This window comes from Engraulis encrasicolus, chromosome 5 (genome assembly GCF_034702125.1).
Source record: "Engraulis encrasicolus isolate BLACKSEA-1 chromosome 5, IST_EnEncr_1.0, whole genome shotgun sequence".
Taxonomy (NCBI): Eukaryota; Metazoa; Chordata; class Actinopteri; order Clupeiformes; family Engraulidae; genus Engraulis; species Engraulis encrasicolus.
This window is the reverse complement of record NC_085861.1, coordinates 17,971,835-17,978,924: the sequence shown is the minus strand read 5'-3', so window position 1 is coordinate 17,978,924 and position 7,090 is coordinate 17,971,835.

Below are 7,090 nucleotides of genomic sequence, written 5' to 3'. Positions count from 1 at the left end.
GTATCCAGACAGACAGGGCTGACAAAGAGGCAGAGAATGCGCAAGTGTAATATCTCCTGGGTTACTTTTGCAACAGGAAAGAGAATGCGCTAAAAATAGCACTCTGCACCCCTCTTTTTCTCTCTCTATCTCTCTCTCTCTCTCTCTCTCTCTCTCTCTCTCTCTCTCTCCATCTCTCTCTCTTTCTCTCATTCTGTCTGCCAACTACCCTCTGGCTCTCTTTCTACTTCTTGTGTTTCTTACAGTTGTTCTCTCTCTCCCTCTCTCCCTCTCTCTCTCTCTCTCTCTCATTCTCTTTGGCTCTCTTTCTACTTCTCTTCTTTCCTACAGTTGCTCTCTCTCTCTCCCCCCCTCTCTCTCTTTCTCCATCTCTCTCTCTCTCCATCTCTCCCTCTCTCTCTATCTCTCTCTCCCTGGCCCTTATCCTCGCAAAGTTCCTGGTAAGAATTCTCACGGGAGATCTCGGTGCTGACCGGCAATGACAGAAGCTTTGTTGTTTTTCTCCCAAGTGATCACACACCGAGGATCACACACACACACACACACACACACACACACACACACACACACACACACACACACACACACACACACACGCACAGGGCTGAGGGTTGAAAAAGCCAACGATGATTGTGTGTGTGTGTGTGTGTGTGTGTGTGTGTGTGTGTGTGTGTGTGTGTGTGTGTGTGTGTGTGTGTGTGTGTGTGTGTGTGTGTGTGTGTGTGCGCGCACGTGTGTGTGTGTGTGTGTGTGTGTGTGGGAATGCCGATGCCCATGTGTTTGCCTTTGCTTGTCCTCCATAGGCATACAGGTTTTCATCAGCTGATTGTTTGCAGGCTTCCGTGTGGGGTGCGTGATGTCAGCACCCTTCTAGTTGCGACGCGTTGTTGTTTTTGTTGTGATTCCTCCACTTGTGTTTACAGGATGCTGCTGACCCTCCGCTCACCCTCGCCCTCACACGCATCCCATCCCATCACCATCTGCTGGATGGAGGGAAGGAGGGGAGAGCGGTGCAGAGGGCGATGGTGGAGGGTGGTGGAGGAGGAGGGGAGAGAGGTGCAGAGGGTGGAGGGTGGTGGAGGAGGAGGGGAGAGAGGTGCAGAGGGCGATGGTGGAGGGTGGTGGAGGAGGAGGGGAGAGAGGTGCAGAGGGCGATGGTGGAGGGTGGTGGAGGAGGAGGGGAGAGTGGTGCAGAGGGCGATGGTGGAGGGTGGTGGAGGAGGAGGGGAGAGCGGTGCAGAGGGCGATGGTGGATGGATAGAAGGAGGGGAGAGAGGTGCAGAGGGCGATGGTGGATGGATGGAAGGAGAGGAGAGTGGTGCAGAGGGCTGTTGTAGTGTGGTGGTGGAGGAGGAGGGGAGAGAGGTGCAGAGGGCGATGGTGGAGGGTGGTGGAGGAGGAGGGGAGAGAGGTGCAGAGGGTGGAGGGTGGTGGAGGAGGAGGGGAGAGAGGTGCAGAGGGCGATGGTGGAGGGTGGTGGAGGAGGAGGGGAGAGTGGTGCAGAGGGCGATGGTGGAGGGTGGTGGAGGAGGAGGGGAGACCGGTGCAGAGGGCGATGGTGGAGGGTGGTGGAGGAGGAGGGGAGACCGGTGCAGAGGGCGATGGTGGATGGATAGAAGGAGGGGAGAGAGGTGCAGAGGGCGATGGTGGAGGGTGGTGGAGGAGGAGGGGAGAGAGGTGCAGAGGGTGGAGGGTGGTGGAGGAGGAGGGGAGAGAGGTGCAGAGGGTGGAGGGTGGTGGAGGAGGAGGGGAGAGAGGTGCAGAGGGTGGAGGGTGGTGGAGGAGGAGGGGAGAGAGGTGCAGAGGGTGGAGGGTGGTGGAGGAGGAGGGGAGAGAGGTGCAGAGGGCTGGTGTAGGGTGGTGGTGGAGGAGGGGAGGGAAGGAGGTGGAGTGGGGATCTGCAACGGAAGAGACGTACGTAGACAGGGCTGCACTGGGGGAGAAATAGGGACCCGGGCACTTTTAGCTTAAAGGCACCCCTCATAATTAACATGGGCCCCTATTATCAGGTTTGTTTTTTTTTTTTTTACATTTCTGAAAATAGGGGCCCACGAGGGTGCGGGGCCCACCTGGAAATGCCCGCTATGCTAGATGGCCAGTCCAGCCCTGTACGTAGATGCAGACTGGAGACATACAATGACAGTGGGGGAAAGAATGTTTAGGCAGACTGAGAATGGGAGCGAAGAGAAGGGAAGCGAGGAAAAGTGGCCGCTTGTGTGTTTGTGGGTGGATAGATGCAGACATGTACTGTCTGTCTGTGTGTGAGTGTGTATGCCTGTGCGTGTGCGTGTGTGTGTGTGTATGTGTATCTGTCTGTGTGTGTGCGTGCGTCTGTGTCTGTGTCTGTGTCTGTCTTTCTGTCTATGTGTGTGCGTGTGTGTGTGTGTGTGCGCATGTGTGTGTGTGTTTGTGTGTATGCGTGTTTGTGTGTATGTGTGTGTGTTTGTGTGTGCGTGTGTAAGTACACATCACCTCCACTGGCCACTGTAGCACATTAACACCGACCTGAGACAGAGAGGAGAGAGAGAGTCGGGGAGGAGGAAGAGAAGGAGAGAGGGAGCAAGAGAGGAAGAGGAGAAGGAGAGAGGGAGCTAGAGAAGGAGAAAGGGAGCAAGAGAAGAGGAAGAGAAGGAGAGAGGCAGCTAGAGAGGAAGAGGAGGAGAGAGGGAGCAAGAGAGGAAGAGGAGAAGGAGAGAGGGAGCTAGAGAAGGAGGAAGAGAAGGAGAGAGGGAGCTAGAGAGGAAGAGAGGGAGCTAGAGGAGGAGGAAGAGAAGGCGAGAGGGAGCAGGGGAAGAGGAAGAGGAGAAAGGGAGCGAGAGAGGAAGAGAAGGAGAGAGGGAGCAAGAGAGGAAGGGAAATGGGAGGGTGCGAGAAGAGCAAGGCAACAGGAGATGGAAAGACTGTTTGCACTGTAAAACGTTCCTCTTTGCGTGGGTTGCTTCCCCCTTTCATTCCCCTCGGTCTGCCCTTCTCTCTCTCTCTCTCTCTCTCTCTCTCTCTCTCTCTCTCTCTCTTTCTCTCTCTCTCATTCTCTCTCTCTCTCTCTCTCTCTCTCTCTCTCTCTCTCTCTCTCTCTCTCTCTGCCTCTGACTTGCTCTGCCAGCGACCTGCTGCTTTGGGTTTTCCTTTGACAGATTTCTTGACTGGCAGATGACCCAGCTACTTGGAAGATTAGAGGAAGTGTGTGTGTGTGTGTGTGTGTGTGTGTGTGTGTGTGTGTGTGTGTGTGTGTGTGTGTGTGTGTGTGTGTGTGTGCGTGTGTGCGTGCATGCTTGTCTGTGTGTGTGTGCGTGCATGCTTGTCTGTGTGTGTGTGCATGCATGTGTGTGTGTGTCTGGGAATGCGATGCCCATGTATGCCTCATGTGTGTGTACGTGTTTGTGTGTATGGTGGGGGAATATGTGATGAGAAAGTTCAAATGACCACACACACACACACACACACACAAACACACACACACACACACACACACACACACACACACACACACACACACACACACACACACACACACACACACACACACACACACACACACACACACACACACACACACACCACACTCAGCATACAAACGCAGAGGGGAAACAGTGCTGTGGAACATACACTACATACGCACATGAACTCCCCCACACAATATCACATACCTTGCCTTTTCACATTCCTCATCCTTGAGTTTCTGAATGTTCCGAATGTTGGAACGGAACCGAGGCTGTAAAAACGTGTCTTTAATGGGCAGCGGCTGCCCGTACAACGTGTTGAAATATTTATTTCCATCATCAGCCCCGTTATCCGGAACTTTTTTTTTGAGCGCTCACTCTCAGTGCATTTACTGTACACAGTATGTGGTCTCGTCTCGGTGGGCAGAAAAGTTGTAATGCTGCGTCAATGCGGCGCAGGAGAACAGACGCATCAAGTCAAGTCAAGGGGTAGCATTATAACAAGTCTGTCACTGTTCTGCTTGCCAAGTTCCATGAAGACAGAAGGGACAACTGTACTGTAAACCAGTATCTTCTGCTGGCCAAGAACTGTTGCAATCGAGATCTTGCTTCACTTCAGTTCACAGAGTGGAATGGTGTTTGCAATGCATGCGTGTGTGTGTGTGTGTGTGTGTGTGTGTGTGTGTGTGTGTGTGTGTGTGTGTGTGTGTGTGTGTGTGTGTGTGTGTGTGTGTGTGTGTGTGTGTGTGTATGGAAGTATGTTTGTGTGGGTGCGTGCGTCCGGTGGAGATCTGCCTCCACGTTGTATATCTTTTGGCCCGGTTTCGTCCGCGTGTTACGTGTGCATGTGTGTTTACGCCGTCGGTCCACCGGTGCAGAACCCACCGACATGAAAAGCCAACAGCCCAGCTGTGAACTAAAGGAGAGTTTGAGACGTCATTTTATTGCCCAATGACTATCCCCCCGCTGTGTGTCACCATTTCTCTTTCTCCTTTTCCTTTTTTCCCGAGGAATCATTAACACACTCACTTGCTCTCTGACGTACGTATACGCAGGGCAAAAAGGAAAGTGGTGGGGGGTTGCAGAGGGGGGAAAGGGGGGGTGACTGGTAGTGATGGGGGCCAACATGGTTGCCATGACAAATGCAGAGATAGGGAGCAACTGCGCTGTCATTACGGGTCCGGTCATGGTGCTGAGAGAGGGTGTGTTGGGGGGGGTAGGGTGGGGGTGGTCAGCTGGGTGAGCATGGAGGTCAGGAGTCATCCAAATGTCCCGTCACGAGAGGATAAATATTGATGGTCGTCCGTCCGTCCCACGCGCGTGTCATGCAGGGACCCGCCACAAGCTCTGGATCGCATCTCCTTGTGCCTCGTGCCGGCCGGCTCTTTGGGCGCACTCACTCAAGAGCGGAATACCCCAGAGGAAATGATGAGGGCCAAGCAATATTAAAAAAAAAACACATTTAATTTATTTTACGACGCGCTCCTTCGAGTCAGCAGCCGTGGAAGCATCCTGTTTTCCAGCGTGGCGTCATCCCCAGGCTTTCACAGCACTGTTTACATTAGACTGAAGAGGCCAGGATGGGCACCCAGTAACCTTCACACACTTTTTAAAAACTGGACTGGCAGACGACGTGCGATGAAGAATGTTTTCAAACAGCAAAAGAACATATTAATATTAAACATTGCGACGACGTGCGTGTGTTTTGTGTACTGACGTGCTGTTTTATTTTCTAGTTACGGCATTGTCCTGTACTAATCTTTGTTGTACAAACAAACTTGAATGAAGGTCAAACATTTCGCATTCTCATTTAAGAGTGGAAAAAACGGATAACATACACTGTACATCTGTTCAAAAATACATTTTTTTCTCTCTCCAGCATGCAGTTCAATTTAATACCTAACTACCTCAATATAGCCTATCTGAACTCACACCACAACATTTATAGAGACAGGGAAAACAAAATAAGTCCCAAACAAACCCCTGACAGGCCAAAAAGACTCAATCAAAGGGAGACGTTTTGGATACATCAATTAGATGCTATCCACCATCCAGGTCTGAATGAGGACATTGATTTTACCTGCTTTTTGTAATGGTTAGTTGTCTGATGGAATTGCAGACTTTATTGTTTTCTTTGACATTATTTGTTTGTATAGGTGATATGACGTGTTTGGTGACATGGAGTGATGTCACTTCATAAGTGAGGCATCTTCTTTCCAGATGTTAACCAAGCCCTGATGAAGACCTGTGTGTGAGGTCGAAACATGTTGACTTTTTTAATGTAACCACCACAGCCCAGTATCATTAAAGGCTGTTTAATGTAACTTCCCGTTTGGACACTGTGCTTGGAGTGCGTGGATGAACTTTTCTCTCTTGATTCAAACCCTTGAACAGTTGAATAAAAGAAACACCACAGTACTCAATGCAAGTATACCACTGAGCAAATGTGATAGTAGCCATATAAAGTGTGTCGCTTAATTTAGACAGAATGATGCATATGAAAAGTGTATCATTTACTTCAGACAGTATGATGCCAACGGTACTCAGTGAGTTAATATATGCTTAATTACAATTTACTAGAATGACAAAGTGTTTTATTTTACTCTCTGTTGTTCACATGAATTCACAGAATGATGCGAATGGTAACTCTATTACAATTTACTAAAGTAGCAAATAAGGCAGTAACGATATTGTATCGAACCGAGAAATCGTGATGCACAGAGTCACGATACTGTATCGTACTACAAGGAGGGAGTATCGTGATGCACCCTTTCAAAGTTTTTTACCCATCAGTCCAGAAAACAACCTTATGATTTGATGTGATTGTGTTTCCAAAATTCAATGGAGATACATTTCAGAAATCGTGGGGTGTATCGAACCGTAGGTCAAAAACCGCGATATGAACCGAATCGTGAGTTGAGTGTTTCGTTACAGCCCTAGTGACAAAGTGTTTTATTTTACTCTCTGTTGTTCACATCGTGAATGTAGTGTATGATTTGCCACCTCATACGTTATCATTTATCATTTTAGTCCGTCTGTTTTGAAGTGTACAACACCCCTTCCCTTTGAGAAGCAGATGCAAGGAGGCTGTTGATGAGGTACAGCGCAGCACCAACAGCAACAACTGGCCTCGTTAATGATCACAGATGGGGAGTACAGATTGGGAACGGCAGCTTAAATCTATCGGAGTTAGAAGTTCTCTTTTTTTTGTTCGTGAGCCGAGCCTGGCCTGTGGGGATAGATGCGCGTCGAGTGTTGTGGTTTTCGTCGGAATTGTCACCATAATGACGGCAGGCTCTCTCTCTCTCTCCCTCTCTTGAACACATGCAGCTTGCTCAGCACTGGACACGAGCTGCCTGCGTATAGCCTTGATGTTAACACACACACACACAAACACACTCTTCCGCTTATTTACGCACCCAATAAATTAGGAGCGATTGTACTAAACGGCAGGGTTTTTTCGCAGCATGGGTGAAAACATCATATGAAGTGGAAGTAGCAGCAGCTTGAGGAACAGAGGAGTCGCATGCAGGGCCGGCAGATCAGAAGCCCCAACATGAGAGAGCAACCTGGGGCACTGCAGGAGTCGGGTCCCCCATCCCACACCCCCCCCCTCCCTTCCTCTCCTCTCCTCTCCTCCGCTCCCCTCC